Below are 17,744 nucleotides of genomic sequence, written 5' to 3'. Positions count from 1 at the left end.
TCTTCGAATGTGTTGTTCCCGCGACTATGAACATGTAACCACGCTGGTTCAAATGTCAGCTTCGGTGAGGCCTTTCGATGGTTTATGGTTACCATGCCGTTCCATACGTCTATTGAAGGAAATCCTGATAAGTTCGCAGATATCAGCTAAAGCTGCTGATAGAGGCAGGCCCTTAATGCTGTACCGGACAGCTGATTCCGGAGACTTGTTCGCTTAGGAAAAGTAACTAGAGCCTTGAAGAGGGAAATATAAATATGAACACACCTCACGGTACGGTAGGCCCCCAAACGTACTATGAAGATCCAGCTTACATTGGACGCACCCCTTTTTTACTTCGGTTTCTGCTAGAAGTCGTCTTTTGTATCTGCCTATTAAAACAGAGGCTTATAAAGTTTACATGCGCAAATACGAACTCAAAATGAACAAAATAGATCCACATTTCCTCGAAGTTGATGCGGTGACCTACCTCGCAGAGAAAGCGTCGATGAGTCAATCGACACACGCTTTATGGATTTTATCGTATTACCTGTCAGACACCCAATTACTACGAGCCAGCGAAAAGTTCCTACTGCAACACAATATGAAAAAATCTGCGTCCGTCGTAACACCGGGCGTTTTCTTGCAGTAATTTCACGTAATACGTTACCGCCTCTATAAATGACTCATACGTTAGAAGTTTAATGTCTTAATTTTGCTTTACGTTACCGTTTTTCTATCCAATGTTTTTTAATCTTAATAGAATGTTGCGTGTTCAATGCTATACCCGTGACTTCATTTGGTTGCCATTATTCAGGTTACATGCTATGTATGTTATTGTTTTATTAAGCTGTTCAAAGCGAGTTCGGCGGACTTTTAAATTTCGATCTTCGTTCGAATTGTGACTGGTAAATTGTGACTCCAGTCTTCTAGAAACTTACGAACGGGAACCAGTTGAGCTTACTTCGTTCGAAAGGAAAAGTACCTTTGTCCTGAAAATTAACGCTCAGAAGTCAAGTCTTTGTTGCTTGAAGGCTCCAACGCTACGAAAATTCAACGGCATTCATAAAGCACGCAGTTCGTGAGTGATGCAAACGTTTCATAAACCAAAGCTAAATCGTTTACGAGTGGCGAGGAGATGACCAGACGACAGGATCCGAACGGCAAAATCGTATCGCCGCAATTAAGTAGGCGTTTCACAAAAGCAGAGCCTAGGGTCTAAGGTTGGCTGGGTCTATTGGCTAAAACTAGCATTTCACATTCAATGTGCTTTAGAATTATAAAGCAAATGCTTACTAAACTAGATTCTTACACAAATAATGCGGAAATGGGAGTAAAAAACGAGTCTCACGTAAATTTGAGTATGCGTAAGGTGTAATATATAAGCAGGTTTTGGAGGTAAATAAACAAAGGCTTGCCTGAAGCTTAGGGTCGTCGTAAACAAGAAGCAATCCAGACTCAGACGCCAGCCGGGGAGGGATTCCGCTAGAGCTTGATATCATGCTGAAAAGAAATCGATTTTAACAAGGCGGGAAATAGATTTGAATGTTCCGGAGTACACTAGCCTCGGGGTTTCAGCGTTTATACCACTTTGCACTACCGAATCGCGGTTTTTGAATGCGTTAATTGTTATGGTGGTGTTTCCCAGTTATCTGAAAATACAATTCTCACTCGAGGCACATACAATATGATCAGTACAACGAATTTAATAAAAACTGAATAATTGGCTCAGTATCGTTATAGCTTAACTTGGAACTTAAGGTACGCTGGTGCTCTGTCTATTCTTGCAATACTATTATTATTATTATTATTATTCCTGTTTATCGAATGCTGTTAGCGTATCGACGGCGGCAATATTCGAACTTTGCGAAGCTGCTCACTTGAAAGGCTTGAGCTTCATGCACTTAATCACCCGCAAATGTTGCACGTACCTCCGTCACTCGTGATGTCCCGTGAAGTGTATACCGGTACCTCAATTTGACAGAATTATCTCAACGGCTTCTCGATTTGATGTATTTATTTGCTTGCGATAAACGGACGATGAAGGTCACTGAGATACTATGGAATTATTTAATTACCTGCAAAAAGTCTTTCTACAAATGAGTAATTAGAAAAAAAAAACGAATTTTAGTAGAAGGTACGTTTGCTGACCACTGGAAGAGCTCTATTGGAGGAAATGAATCCGCTCGTTGTATACAACAGCACGATCATAATTTGAACTCATGTGATTGTACTAGCTTCTTGAGCTAGATTCTCGATTATAAAGTTATCTTTGTGAAATTCTGGATGTATTTACTAGTACTATGATAGATCGCACTGAAGTCCTTCAAGAATAAAAAAAAACCAAGGCTATACTGAACTAGTGCCATTATTTATTAGGTCGTTAATATAAAAGTGACGCGGCGCCACGTCCTTTTGTGGGACTGTTTTGTATTTGTGCACACGCCAATTTCGCGGCTGCTTTTGTCCAACATAGAAAACCCACGCTGAAGTCAGTGAATCCGACCGATGACTTCATGAGTATCAAGGCAGGTCTGTTTCGACCCGGAATTTTAACTGCGCTACGAGAACATTTTCCATGGCGGCGAAAAGATGACATGCGCGGAGCCGAGATGCATCAAACGATCATCTTTCTCAACCAATCAATGGACTGAACATTCAAACACGACGATATAGAATTGAAATTGGGATTGGGACGATATAGAATTTGAAGTGCAGATTAGTTGCGGAACACGTATCGACCGATACTTTGGGTCGAGCTACACTGGATCCTAAAGTAATGATGAAATTTTTGACTAAGTTAAAAAAAATATACGAAATATCCTTAGTCGACTTGCATCCAGATGCTATTATGGCATTTGGAAACCTGCTTTAAGCCAAAGACATCAGGCTGAATAGAAAGCTTCCGTCGGAACGGACAGATGGCACTAGGCGTTGAACTGACTAATCGTGTCTGGCCGAAACTTCGGAGAATAATTGTTATAAGTAGACGTTTGCCTTTGTGTTTCGCTGAACTCTTATCATTCGGAACAGGAAATTCAATGCGTTTAGTAATATCGCTCGAAAAGACGCCTATCTGACATTGTGTGTTCGCTATTTTCTAAAAATATTTAGAAAAACTAATAATTTGACTAAGATAATTTCACGTTCTGGAAAGTTACATTAAGTTAAAGTGGCTAAGAAGCAACCATATCGATCCCGCGGCATATAATAAGCTATCGAGGGGCAAATGCCAAATACCCACAAGTTGCCACAGAGTGAACGTTTTTACTATCACTGTTGTTAGCTAGAATGTTGAGCATATATCGATATACATCAACAAACATGAATAATAATAATAGCTCATTAATACATAACGATAGATATGAGGAACTGGTTCAGCGAATACTTCGATCATCCCAAGTTAGTTTTGTTTCGAATTCCCTTAAGTTCGTTCTTTTCCCTAATTGAAGTTATAATCTGGCCTCTACTAGATTGAAGGTAATTTTACAACAGCTACTTCACTATATTTCGTTTCCTTCTGATCTAACAAAGCGTGAATTATTTCACGTCTATTAGGCCAACGCGATCGAAAAATTAAAATCAAGCTTCCACCTATAGGTTACTTCATTTTCATTTTTCAACAAAAAGCTAACATTGGGCTCATTTTTCCCTGACAGAACCAGGTCCAGTGTTCTACGCGAAAACAGTTCTGGTTAGTTATCGTGTATAGCAGAACGTCTACGTTGGGGACCCCCTCGACTATCCTCCAAATAAGTTCCTAATCATAGCAAGATCTCCGAAGAAGAAGCTGAGAAGTTCATACGTCATCACATTGCTTCCAAGGGCCTAAAATGGTAAGTGAAACAAAAAAAAAAAAAAACATCCTCTAGTAATGGTGGGTTATATGGCCTGTCGAATCGATCTTGCTGATGGGCGTGGTCTTAATACATTTGAACGAAAATACTCACGGCTAAGACATTCATCTAGTTCGTCTTGATTAGGATGCTGTAATCCGTGTATACCGAATTCATTTAATTTGTAAGTTTATTTGTTTTCGCCACGCTGGCCTATTAGCATTACCCAGCATATGTACCTTAGAAGATGGCCGATCGAATTAAACGCCGTAATGTGCGTCGGAGATTACAGTCCAAGTACGGAAACTCAGAGGGAACCCGTACAATATTACCGTACTACTTTTGAAATCTTTATTCAATCATTTGAAAAGGCATCTTTTAAGTTTATCTAATACTGAGCTAATCAGGTCAGCTTTAAACGAGTCTAACGCATACCTGGCTGTATCTTCCGCTCCTGATATCACGTTAGTCGTAAAACGTAGAGAAAATCGGTCGAATGGATAAATCCGCCTCTTGACCTTTGATTCGTACCACTGGTCAATGGTCGCCCCGTTAGGTTCTTGTTACGCAGTCCTAAGAGGACACTGAGGCGACTTCCAGGCTACGTTAAGGACGTCACTGGAAACCCGACAGCGACATTTAGTATGAAATTTCTAGGCGCGGGAACGTATGAGGAGACAGATCGATTAGCAAAGAATGACCCAGTGTTCTCACTGTCAGTAACTGCAACCTAGTTGACTATTCGCGCACGGAAGTTTCCTTACGGTCAGGATTAAAGGCTGCATGGTATGGCCAATGCCGGAGCTCTTGGCGTGATAATATAATATGCTTATAGTTATATCTATATGATTATGGTACGTTCGTTACTTGTTTGTTGTCGTGTTTAAATTTGATTTAATATGCCTTTGAGCTAAATGAAAAATATGTTAATGGTGCCGATCTATCAATTTCCAGCAGAGTTGCATTGGATTTCTTCAAAATGAAATAGCCAATCTTATTTAATCAGCAGTATTTCTTTTGATAAGTCGTATAGAGATATCTGAGAACCACTCCTATCGAGAAGAGCGGCCTTATTTGTCAACTGGTTGAGATTATCTTCTAGGGATCCTCGTTGTACTGAGCTTCTGACGGACCGCACCCGCCCACGTTCATACTACCAACTTCTGTATATTTTTCATTACAGCGTTGGTTACCGTACCGGCTTTGCGCTTACAGACGAACTAATATGGATGCCGCGTTTAAAGGAGCTCATTTTTTCGTAGTTTACTGTACCCTCTATGAAGGGTTCTGCGTAGAGCTCATCAAATCGATGTGATTACTTCTAAATACAAATACAATTTATAGCAACAAATCTCATTCACTTTTGTCAAAAATATGTCAGACGTATAATTTGCGTTAGGTGGGTTAGACCGCGTATCTCCCTAGAAAAGGCTGTGAAATTTCGTGAAAGGCGAAACAATTGAGGACTGTTTGAAACTGACAAATCTCCTTGTAGACATCGGTTATTATCCTATACATGAAAACAGAGCTTCGTTTCTAGCGAGAACCAAACTGTTGATTTTTAGTAGAGTAAAGTGTATATTAATTTTACCAAAAATAGTTTGTTTTTTGTTGCCCCAAAAGGGTCTTAAATAAAAATGTTAACCCACTTCCTAAAATGACATACCTGCACCCAACGGAATCCTTAATGGATGTACCATGCATTGTACGATCAAGTTGACAGGCTTAATGCGTGAGCGTATGTGCAGAATGGATTTTTACAATACGTGTTGATCTCTCCAGTGAACTCCTTTAAAATGTTGAAAAAAATTGCTGAGATTCGTATCAGATATAGGAATAGATCACCACCGCTAAACAATTCGATTTCACGAAGCAATTGTTATTGCGTCCGTTGGTGCGTCAAGGATCAATCGTTGGTTTTTATCAATGATCAGTAGCTTCCAGACCTGTTCCTGGAACAGATTATAGGCTTATGGTGATATCGTTTTACCCAGCGTGATGTTTCATGTGGCAAAATTCGCTGGGGAATGCCTCAAAGGTACAGCATCCACTCAACAATAAAGTGCACAATTTATAGTCATGCCGTTTTGTAGCATATACAACAATTCAGCCTGATTATATTAATTACATAGCCTCTTAATAAGATCAAATGCCGGTTGCGACACCAGTAACAATTTCTCAGCTGAAAACGTTGCCCGCCTCGTGCGGTCGCCAGGTCGGACTTTTCTTGCAGATCAGGCCCGATACCATAAAGAAGTAGTGATCAGAGTCTGAAAACGTCAGTTTTCTAATTTCTAGCAGACGATATCGTGTATCAAGGCTTCATTGTGGTTAAAATCCCTGCTGCTCGAGCGGATTATTTACAGCACATTTCGAACGAACAAGGATGCGATCCTTGCAGAATTCGTCTTTCGTTTCGGACTAGGTACACGATCAAAATATTCACTTGGCACCTGAATAATTCGAGGCGACCTGTTTTTTAGGTACGATTTGAAACTTGTTTTTCCATTATAGGCATGATACTACTAGAACTGAACGTGTGGTGCGGCTTGGTGCTATACGGAACAACGTGTGCATATGGTCCGGAGACAATAATCCGTTCCAATGACTGTGGCACTGAATATGGAGACATTTTATTCGAAAGTCGTCCGTCAATAGTCTGCTAACGTGTTATTATTAAAAAATAATTTAATTCATTTAATCTTGATAATAAAAATATTATATAACATTTTCATTGTTTCAAGGAACTAAAAATATTTTTAAAATGAAATTATTTTTTTTTAGCATTTTCAAGCCTATGTTTTATGTATATACTTAAATTTCTAAAAGAAAATAAATAACAATAATAAAAAAGACATTTTTATTAAATTACTAATAGAGTTGATTTGAAATAGTATGAGTTCTATGTTAGAATGCAATTTTAATAAATACATTTAATGAAATAGTTTTAATTTATAGAAAGAATTAGAAATTAGATTTAGTCTAGTTTAAAATAATGAAAAATATTAAACTGTGGATTTAAAGGCCTAATAATATATTCTCTGCTTCCTTTGGACAAAGTCCTAGCTCAAGTTGTAGTTTCGTGAACTGAACTTGCTCCTGTCCCTGCCGCAAGCGATTTTGCACCTTAAAACAGATTTCAGTGTAAACGTTCCTCATATAATTGAGGACAAGGCGCGCGACCACAGAATTATTGAAAGTTTGATGTAAGCCAAATTCGTATTGGACGTTATTACCGTTACATTTGTGCGTAATACCTGTGATGTATACAGAAGTTGTATGATTTTCGTGCACAGAGTGAACGTACCGTTTGGTCCTAACCACACGCTATCTGCTTTCAAGTTACCGGCTACAACTTTAAACCGGTGTAAAATCAGAGCGATTCCTCGAGTCATTTTTGCCCCAGCGCTTATTAATATACCAACCAGAGGCGAGCTTGTTTATACGTACAACTACCAGGCCTTTTCTACACCGAAATCGACCGGGTATGATTTCGCCAACGTGCGCCATAAATTCAACCAGCTGAATATGTGCTACATTTACACTATTAAGGAAAAATTATCTTTTCAATGTATATTTCGCAGTTGTTGTAACTAGAGGCAGGTTATTTTTTGAATGAAACCAGCTCACCATTAGGTAACAAACGAACCCTTTCGTATTTTCGCCTATGTATATATTTTGTATAATTAACTAAATATTTCATCAAATTAGAAAATTGAGATGCCAAATGCTAGTTATTGTTATATATATATATATATATATATATATATTATATATCTCCATAAGGATATTATATATATATATATAATATCCTTATGGATAATTTTATATATATATATATATATATAATTATCCATAAGGATATTACGGATTCAGTTTTTAAGCGATTTAACGTGATGAATTTGTTTATTTTTGTGTCGTAGTAGATGATCCGATTAATTATCGTCCACAGGCTAAATAAAGTTTTCATTTATTATCATATAATTAATTAGGAAAGTGTGCTCTCTATTTAGGCAGATAATTGTGATGCTATAACCACGGATATGAAACTCTAGGTTATGTTGCTTCCTATTACTTATAGTGTTTCTCTATGGACATTGTGAAAGCCTATTTGTTCCATTGACTCCTCGCGTATAGATAGACAGCTACAGGTAAGATTATATCTATAAGCATATTGAAAAGGCGCTCATTCGAATCAGAAAGGTACACGGATCGAATATTATTTGCAGAGCCGCTACTATAAAGCTCATCCCGCAGTTTGTCAATATCGAACCAGGCCATCTGCGGAAGATGAAGATAAATCGTTAAACGTAATAGTATGAATAGCAACAAAGTACGCCTCAATGTTTCCCGTAGGAGTCGATTCATGTTGATCAATCTTGTTGAGTTGAGAAAACAATATCCATTGTCTTCGAACAGTATCAGCTGTTCCGTTGAGAAGTGGTACTGCTAGGACAAGAACATCATGTTCGAAGTATGACTTGAATGTTCTCAAACGTGGAAAACCCTCGAAGAGTCCGAGCTCTGTCAGGGGGGTCAGTCCGTTAAGACCTTACTATAAGCTCTCATTCAAATGACTAGGGTTTAGTTGGCCTAACAATGTATACAGTACTTTATAAATAATCTCAATAGAGCCGGCTCAGTTTTCGGCTGTCAGGGTGCGAACGGCAGAGATAGCTGCAGTCATGGAAACTTGCAACGATTATCGTTGAATTTATTCTCATTTTCAGATTTTTCGTTGTGTGGAGCCGGCCGTATGTGACCGCTTTAAGCGACTTCTGGAAAACTACTATCTGCAACCTTGTTCTGTAATACGGAAACTCATTCGAAAGTCACTTAAAGGTATACGAGCCTTGCTTGCGATGACATTTTTCATACAGGCTTGCCTTTGCTGAAACTGGAGACCAACGATGGTGAATAGAAAATAATATTTTGCGTATCGTCTGTATGTAGCATCTCGTAATTAGACTAGAGCTGTTGTTGTGGCCATATCGAAATGGGTTTGGGTTGAAATTTACGAACGGGTGCAGGGTCTCGCAGTAGAAAACGTAGTGGAAGGGTAGTGAAAGCACCCCCTCAGTTTGCGCTCAGGATTGATGCCCCGCTGCCCGACCAAGCTCGTCGAGTCATGCGAACCTTGGTTTTGTATTAAGTCCTATTGCCTTCGTTTTATATATATAAATTAAACAGAACGTAAAAAAGTAGTTTACGTAATTTGTTAGTATAGTATGTAGTAATCGTTCGTTAGTATTTTGAAAAGAACAATGCTCGAAGCGGAACATGGGTAGAAGCGCATACAAATTAATAAGCCTGCGTACGTAAACCCATGTAGTGTTTTAGCTTTCCTCTACTTTAAGACTTATTGACTAATATACAAGCTGGAATATGGCCGGAACAAAGGAAAACGGATGGAGCTGAGAAGGTCAAAGGAGTTCCTTCTGTTCTGAAATTCTTTCCATCTGTCGAAGGCTTGCTTATAATCAGTGGTGAGGACACACCTAATCTCAGAAAACATCTTAGAAAAAAGCATCATTCAAGACTGCTGCTCACAAATAAGGCTTTTGTGTCTTCCATATAATTCGAATGTACCGTGAACAAATTGCAAATCGAAGCCATTTTTCCAGATGTATCAATATTACTTTCTTATCGCATGCTGTAGAAATAGTTTAGGACATATTGATTAATTAATACTGAATAAATAAACTGCTACTGAGAAAATGTCAACAGACAGCTTCTTAATGCCAAATTTAATACTTAATAGACTATGAAATATGCCCCTAATCGTACGTACCACAGATCTTTCTAGTTTTACCTATCGACGATATAAACGTGAAGGCCGAGAAGTTTGCAATCCATATTACCTGACAAATCAGAATCAAATACTGGCCAGTGTATGGAGGAAAACAGCTCCCCTGGCGGAGACATTGTGACGCCGAGTTTTATCGAGAATAGGAGTACCTTACGTTACCTTCAGAAAAAAAAGACAATAACTAGGTAGCCCAGCCACTACCAAATTTATCATAATAGATATTAGGTTATGCATTTTAATGATGTACATTTGATTTACCGATTTCATGTACAAATTACCTGCAATGCCCGCAACACCGATGTTCACAGCGTGCGTTTCGTGGGTTAAACATTCCCCATCGATAATCTCGTTCCTGGGATAGACTACACGGTTCGTATGACAGCAGCAATATCTGAGAGATACGCGTCAGAGTGCTCCTTCGGTTGCTTCAACACGCCCACGTATCCCATATACCGCGTATACCGAAAAACGTCAGTTTTCGCTAATGCAGTATTACTCTATGCTACACAGATTGAAAGTTGTGTCTAAGAAGGCCCAACAATATAGTTTTAACTAACGGCCCTACTCACAGGTTCTTTGAAATTATGCTTCTTTGGGAACTGGGTTGGAAAGATTTCTACAAATGGGGAAATCAGAAATAGAGGTTAAATAAATGGGCGAGCCTCAAGCCAAACGGTTTGCACAAAAGCAAACTTTTGTTCGATTTCTAGTCACTGACTAAGATTGGCAATACAAAGAAACCTCCACACTGAATTTCGAATTATTATGACAGAACTAAGCAAGGAACCATTACGGATTGTGGTTGAGCACCGTGCCAAAACGGTAGACATTATTGTATATGCTAGCGTATTGTGTCACGATACGGGCTCTCACTTCGAAGGCTACCTAATAACTGGAAAGCCGAATATGTTTAGAAGTACGCTTCAGGCGAAAAATCAGCAGCAGTATCCGACCTCAGTTTTTAGACAACCTATACCATTAAAGCTCTTACATGGTACGGACGCGAGAAGATACAAAAATTCGATCGACAAGGTATCTTCACTGGAAAGCCGGGTAAATAAATTTAGTGCATCCTCTTATTGCTGGGCCAATTCATGCTCAGCTACTGGTTTGCGATTTGTTAAGCTAGGAGCATTACCCTAAAGAAGTGATTGGTTTTACTTAAGCAAAAACCGGCCATATTTAGCAGCTAGATAAATCATCACCATCTAAGGAAGCAAACTTGGGCAAACAGGCGGGAAATATATTTCCAACTTGGATTCAAATGTGTTGTTAAGTTGCAAAGGTATGAAATTTGCCCTCTGCGAAATATTGTTCATACCAATTCTTCAGCTATACAACGATCTAGGTGTACTTTGCTGTTGCAGAGATTTTCAATGAAGGGCGGGCAAATGAGTTAGCAAAGTTCCACGTGTTGCCATTACCAAGCGAGTAAGACAATACAAACGGGTGCGTTCGCTTAGGTTCATAGTAGTAAATCTAAGACAACGCAGAACGCCAAGTATTAAATTATTTAGAGAATTTTCAGCATCCTTAGCTCGCTTGCTATACTTCAGGGGCAGTAGTTCTCGTAGATCGCCACGGTTCCCCGTAAAAGCTAGGTAAATCAAAGTACAAACATTATTCATTGAACGTTCCAGCATGTTTAGGCGACAGTGAACAGCATTGCGTGATAATCGATGATAACAATGATCTTCGTCAATAAGGAGCACCATAGCAGATATATTTGCACCGCCGAGATACAAAATCTTCTGCCGAAAGTAAATAGTAAAAATACGCACGCATACGGAAGCTAGGTTGGTTTGCTTTGGCTTATTAAGGGCATCGTAAGAACCTGGACTAAAGCGCCCGTTATACCAGTTACGCTGTTTTCGAAGTGAACCGTTACGCTAATAAACTTTAAGACTTTACAGGTAAAATTTATTTAGGGCTCCTCGTTTTGATTTAATAATTCTGCATAATGTATTGTGGCATACTTATTAAATCCCCTATGTCACATTCCTTGTACAGAGTTGAGTTCACTATAGAGGCTCAATTCTGAGCTTCTATTACAGCGACTGCAAGCAATCTACGTCCATATGGTCTTATGAACGTTTCAATAGAGCTATATTATTGTTTTAGTACAAAGAGCGCTTAGCCCTACGCCAGATTGGCTGACGAATAGTCTGAATCGCTGCATCCGAGGAGCTCGAAGCATGGCCCTCTGAAACTGATCAAGAAAAAAGAAAAAGAAAATGCTTATTTATGCAATGTTTTCAACTGAGAGCAAATCTGTAATATACCGCGTAACCATGTGCATGTATAATGATACGAACACTTGTCCTTCCGACTATATACCCCACACCTGTCCTGTCACGGTACGTTTTCGCCTTTCAAGCGGTTGATTTCTTTCTTTCTTTCTTATGAGATTATTACGTTTTTACTTCTTTTTTTTTTCACACTTCGACGGTATCAACAAAAACTCATCCTAAGCCTACTTGTTCAGCGGGAGCTCATCGTACTTTTCCACGCTGCGCAAATATATTCATAGAAGATTTGTCCTCATCCAGTAAACATGCAAGTACCTTGATATAAATGCGTACGCACAACCAAAACAGTAATCAGACTTGCGAATTTATCGGAATCACCCACGCTTGAATCTATATTGCGTGCTTGCAGGTTCCAGTACATCTATGTCCTCTTTTCCTCATTACTACCTTATTGTTTTCTTTTCCAGAGGCACCAGTGTGCCGTTTCGTATTCTAGAATTTTTTCCACGCACCCATTTTGCCTGTTGTTGTTGTTGTTCGCATATATGTATATTTACTGACGTAGCGCTGTTACGTAAGATGCGAAGACACCTCAGAATGTTAACTGTATTGTTATCCATTTTTAAGATTTGAGGGGAATATAAATTTCATTATGTTTCGGGGTCGACCGAATCGAGCAGGCCTGTCAGCTTGACCCTAGCAGAGAGAGTTTTGCACTTAAATATCAAAGCACCGTTAATACACCTCCGATGTTGGTCCTGGAAGGGACGGTCACTTGAGTCAGCGTTGAAGACGCCACTTTTACATATATTTCTAAAGACAATCGCATTGGTAGGGTGGTTATGGACTTTAACTGCACAAAATACAGTAGTGCTCCACAAGATTACCCTTTGATTTCGGGCTTCAGGCCCAGCAGCATTAAGGTCGTGGCCTTTGTTTCTTCAGATCTAAATTCCATTGCTATCCAGTTTGAGGAATCGATTCCAGTGTCACCGTGGGTAACTGATTATAACACTGTCTTTCTTGGCGTCTGATACTTTTTGTTCGTCAGCAATCCGATCTCGGCACCTGACACTTCATTCAACTTTAGGTCGCTAATCGGAATACCAGGCGGCAAAATGCAGTAGAAGATAACCGACGTGGGAATATTTGTATTTGAATAATATAATATAATATATAGATCATCTAGGAATTTTCTTACCGCTGTGACACCGTCTGAGCCAATTTAAGCTTTGGTGAACCCTTATTCATTTCTTCGCGCGATGCAAGGCTTCATGGCAGTAAACGTGTACAATCTATATTGAAGAACATCACCTCGGTGATCATGAAGTTGCACGTACATGGTTTCTAGAGATTCTTTAAAAGCGGCTTGCACGGAAAAATGTTATCAAACAGCAAAATAAGTTACAAAATTAATTAAGTGTTATAAATAAACTGGGTTAAAATCACTGAAGACTCTACTCTTAACAGCCATTGTTCTATGTGATATATACAAAACGCAAGTTGACAATACACATACAAATACGGATAAGGGTGCCAAATAATGAAGGAAGATTAATGTTGATTGGTTTCACTAAGCCACAATAATGTTCTACTCTACTCGGTTAGAAAGAGATTTGACCTCCAAGGCAATAGCTGGACGGCTGTCCAGATACCTGTTACCGGTGTGGACATTATGAACAAAAATTCCCTTACTCACCTAAAGGCTGATTCCTAGGATAAAGTTCCACCTAGTGAATCAGCTATTACGTGACTCTAGCTATACGTAAACGTGAAACATTTATACTTAAGTTACTTTGGTCTCACCTGCTTCCAGAGTCCTGAGCTTGCCACCGGGCTCCAGATGGCTACAAAGCTAAACTATTTTAATAAGATGGACCACGGACTCCGCGCGTTAGAGTGTACTTCAAAAGCTTATCTCTGAAAAATTCCTGATCTTTTGAGATAGCAGTGACATCGAACGGCACGCGCCTGTATCAGCCATAGATGCCCGCATCGGCTGTGTTGTTAAAGACAATTGTATAGTTCAGATCGTTATGGATTTTTGGCGCCTTAGAGTCGAAATGAACTCTGGTATGCTCCGCAATCTTAGGCATAAATTTGGCCATAATTAAGTTACGTATAGCCATTCGCGTCCTAACTTCAAAAAGTTTTTTCAGACAAGTCAGCTTAACTTATTGGTGCGCCAGCGCACCGCCAGTTCGCTGTCTGACGGTACGTGCCACATAAGTAAACGTGCTAAACAGGCTTTTCTACAGGAGTCCATGGTCGTTTTATTATTAAAACCCTTTAAGACAAATTCAGCTATACAGAATATGATTCTTCTGACCGCATAAATGGCGATCTGAAATACCGATCAAATTAGTTCGAAAGTTTAGACCGCATTTTTGCGTTTTATTCTACATATATTATTATATTGCAACCTAATCAATACATGTAAATGGACATACTTTACCATAGAAGGAGCTGCCGAAACTTGTTGAGACAAAAGAGATACGGAAGCGTATAACAGAGGAGCTTATATTACGAATTTGCGGTTTACTTAGGGTTAGAAATTTAAATAAAGTAAAATTTTATTGTAACTAACCACTACAGAAGAACTTGATGCTGAATCCCATAGAATCAAATACCGAAAGCTCACGCCGGTAGGTCGACATAAATGTTAACCACGTTGACATGACGTTTTGGCAACCGGGAAACTCCCTCCAGGTAGTTGGTTGTTAAATCAACGTTTCTTTACGTAAATATGCCGTTTGTTAGAGTAAGATTTGATCCCTTCTACGATACAATCACTGTTGCTTCATTAATTTTCGAGTGAATCCCGAATGTCATGGTCGGTAGAACTACCGCATTGCGATTATAATACGTACGAGATTACCTTCTCTATTTATGTTAGCTCAACGCCTTTCTAAACCGTTGACACTCCCGACTAATGCTACTGCTGCTAAAACTCTGCCGTTTTTCATGCCTAGATATTCTATGGAAAAAGAAGTAACCGCAGTCACTCTTCACCGAGTAAGTAACCCTCTTCTATTTCTGTAAACCTTTGTACAGATGTCTCCAATATCGGCTTATCATAGTCCGTCGGTTTGCAGCTGGCGGCATATTACGATCTGTAACAGAACATAGTCTCGTTCTCTGTCTACAGTGAATAATTAATTTGCCTAAGCAACAACATTTAATGCAATACAACGATTACCAGAGTAAACGTTTTCCGCTAAAGAAAAATCAAACTTTAACTTCTCGTTTTTGTGTTTGACTCGACTGTTTCCAGAACTCACTCTGGGCTCTCATAGTTTAGGGGAAAATCCAACAGCTGGAAAAGGTGGAAGACTGCGTAGCGTTGAAGTAACCGCCTCCCACATCAACAAATCAGGTTCCATATACTGTATCTAATATTGGCTTACGTTACTCATAGCTAGGCAACTAAATTAGCTGAAATAGGTCTGGCAGACGTTGGGAGAGTTTCCGTACAAAAATGTGTCAGAAACGCTTCCAATGAGAGCTGAACCGTGTGTTATTTTCTATTACATTAATATATGTGGTGTTAGCTTTCCCAAAAGGTGACGCTTGCTATGGATCCGCAAAAAAATATGCACCTTGATAAACGAGCCCGCAAGGTCGTAAGTACACTCCAGCCCACCTATTGATAAAGAGAATACGCAGATCTTTCTGATTTTTGCACTAACTGTCGTGCGGATCTCAGACACAGTGCACGTACATGCATCCGGCCGAAACATACACGTCCTGGCCAAAAAAGCGCAAACTAAGGGAACTTATAATTATTGAAGAATAGGTTTGAAAGGTTACGATTATATTACGAGGTACATGTAATTCGAAGGTCGACTCTTCGGCGCTTTAGGCTCATGACGACACCGAGAGACCGAATATCGATGAAACGTCAGATTCCGCGAGTGTAAGCTTAACATTGGCAACTATTTAAACCAGATGGAAAATAGGGCGCATCAATTGTATGCTCGACATCCGTCTTCACAAATGTCAACTATTCAACCGAGAAAGGCTTCAGTGTTGTGGCGTTCGGCAGATTCGTTATAAATGTTAGAAGCTTCTCAACACAGCGTCTTCTCATGAGAAACCCGGCCACATCTAATCGGGTGATAGTTAAGGTTAAGCATCCTGGCATTTAATATGATCAGAGTTCCGCGTGTAGTTCAGGTTTTCTGCGTAAATGAGGTGCGACGTGTAAGCTAACCAGGCCATTGGCATGATACTTCAGGTAAAGTACTACACGTCCTGCTGTGGTCTAACTATTAATAAATAATTGATATGATTTAGAACAATTATAATATTTACTGTTATCAAAATTATAGTTATTACAAACCAGAAGTGTGGTAACATTTGTAGCATCTGATGACGAAAACGCCATGCACTAGGTAAGATTTTCGTTCGAACGATACACTTTGATCATTAAATGCCATAATATCAGCCAGCGTTTACGTCTAAAAAATCCGTACTAGCAGTGCATACTGCTTTTATTGGGAGTGTGCGCGATCGAGGCTTCAGTAACATAAAAAATATACGACCATGATCGACCAGATTGGTGGTTCTATAAGCGCACGAATATCTCTCACTACAGCACAGTTTTCAGAAGCTGACCACAAATGACTAACGAAGGCATATATCCATCGTCTGGATGGATGATTAAATATGCCTTAGTGGACTTTACTGTTAAACACATGTCGCCTTACTGCTCATACGCAACAGACAAGATTCAAAATTTACTCATCAAAAAATGTAATGAAAAACTAATTAATGTTTACTAGGACCAGGTATTCCAGCTTGTACATCCCATACAATATCAGTATCTTGCCACGACAAAAGTTACATCATTTGTCCTCTATCTTGCCGTTCGTTAATCACTGTCCGTCCCTAACTTAGCAAAGTTAATCACTTCTTTCTTATTTGCACCTAAACAGGACCGCAGTTAGCATTGTTATGAATTTGGGAGCATATTTAACAACAACAGAGGTTCTTACGATTGGCGCATTATGTAAAGTTAAAGAACAAGCGGAAACGTCTCGCGACCTACAGAGCGTGACAACGGATGCCGCCGGGATCGCTGCAAATCATACATCTCTCACAAATAAGTATTAATTTATTTAGCGTACTGTTTTAACTCAGCAATGGCTCAGAAGATCAGATCCAAGCTTGCTGTTAAATTACAATACATTTCTTAGAAGTAAATGGCTGTTGACAAAATTTCTTATTAACCCAGCATTGTTTTGATTATGAAGGTGTTTTTATTATAATTAGAGTTAATTATATGTGGTCCATTATTTAAAGCCAGGTAACTTAAGGCTACCCAACGATGCAAAGTCGGGTGGTAACAGCTGGGGACAAGATCAATTCCTTCAATACCTTCACATTCCTGACTGTTTTATTCACCGAACAACATCTCTTCTTAGACTAACAAAAGCTTATCTGCGTGTCATAGACAACCTGTTTTTCTATCTTGTTCCGGTTTGTGTGAATGGAACGTTACTGAACTAACTAACTAACTAACGCAAAGATGTCTGGCTGACGAGGTATCCATATTAATCTCAGGACAGTATCGAGCGTAGTCTCATGAAGTCTTATGAGGACGTGACTTTGTTCGTTTACTAGTCAAACATTGTAACTGACAGGACGCATTTATTCAGACACTCGGCCTGATTTAACATGTCAAATTATCCAACACTACCAATCATACGCTCTACTTTGTTTTCCTAACTTGTCTACCAGTCATCGACATTATACTCCCACTACGGAGATTCTTAGCACGGCTAGATAAAAAATATTATGAAGTTCTTAATTAGTTTTGCCATTTTCAGTGTTTATGTCGGTTGTAATTTTAAATGACAGGATGCAAACTTC

At 39.2% G+C, this 17,744-nt stretch overlaps 1 long non-coding RNA gene across 1 annotated transcript; it reads left to right on the top strand.

The window, feature by feature from the left end:
* The first annotated feature begins 2,179 nt into the window (after positions 1 to 2,179).
* Positions 2,180 to 10,466, top strand: LOC111255348 (uncharacterized). Its single transcript, XR_002675442.2, has 4 exons — positions 2,180 to 2,752; positions 3,636 to 3,812; positions 8,543 to 8,654; positions 9,930 to 10,466. It is a non-coding gene; the product is annotated as an uncharacterized LOC111255348 (long non-coding RNA).
* Positions 10,467 to 17,744: the final 7,278 nt, after the last annotated feature.

Source organism: Varroa destructor, unplaced genomic scaffold (assembly GCF_002443255.2).
Source record: "Varroa destructor unplaced genomic scaffold, Vdes_3.0 BEIS01000001.1, whole genome shotgun sequence".
Lineage (NCBI taxonomy): Eukaryota > Metazoa > Arthropoda > Arachnida > Mesostigmata > Varroidae > Varroa > Varroa destructor.
This window is presented reverse-complemented; position numbering and strand designations above follow the sequence as displayed.